We start from the raw sequence: 935 nt of genomic DNA, 5'->3' as shown, positions 1-935 counted from the left end.
CACTACAAAAAAAAAAAAAAAAAAAAAGAGGGAGAAATTGCCCACAAAGTAATTGCAAAATTTTGCCTAGATATTTTACATATTATAGAGGCATGCACTTTCTATTACATTTTCATTTTTATGAAACAAGTTCTGGCATAGAAAGGTGAAAATGGCTGATAAAAATTAAAATTATTGATTAGTCTACTGAACTGTCACAAATAACGTAACTTTTACGTTCCTCCCGGACAATGTTATTTTCCAAAGCTTGACTCACTAGGTTGTATAAGAACATGATAGGCCCAGCCCCTGAGTGTGTCACCAGTGACAGCTGGGCCACTTGAATCAGGTCTTAGAGTTTGGCTCCTGTTCATGGCAAATTTGTAGGAGAGCAGCCTAGGCCTTGTCCCAACTGGTCTCCCTCACTGGAATGTATCAACCTAAGGTAGTCACTTTATTTGAGAGTAGGAGCATGAATAGAAAGACGAAGTCCTCCCAAATCTGTGCAGCAAGATTTCATCATCAGGGTCAGCAAATGCAAACTATTTTCTTTCAAAAACAAATTCTTCTCTTAAAATATAGTAATAACACCTTAAATGGAGAAAAGTTCCTTAAACTTTATGATTTTTTTAGGGTTAATTTAAATGCTCAAGTTTAGTTTTCAATAACTTGATGGCATTTGCTTATAGAAATAACAAGTGAAATTTTGCTTTGACATTTCAGAAGCATTTAGGTGGCCATTTGCTTGAATTTTTCTTTGACCCCAGTCACCTCATCTTTGAAATGGAGAAAATAACACCCCTTGCAGGGTTCTCGTGAGGCTTAAACAAGATGCTATATGTAAGGCAACTGACTAGGCCAATGTAGTTAGCACTCAGCAAAGTTAGCGCCCTTCTCTGGCCTTATTCATTTCATCTAATTTCTCTCTGGGCAACCAGCTACCCTAAATAATACTT

The sequence above is a fragment of the Pongo abelii genome, chromosome 7 (assembly GCF_028885655.2).
Source record: "Pongo abelii isolate AG06213 chromosome 7, NHGRI_mPonAbe1-v2.0_pri, whole genome shotgun sequence".
Taxonomy (NCBI): Eukaryota; Metazoa; Chordata; class Mammalia; order Primates; family Hominidae; genus Pongo; species Pongo abelii.
This window is presented reverse-complemented; position numbering follows the sequence as displayed.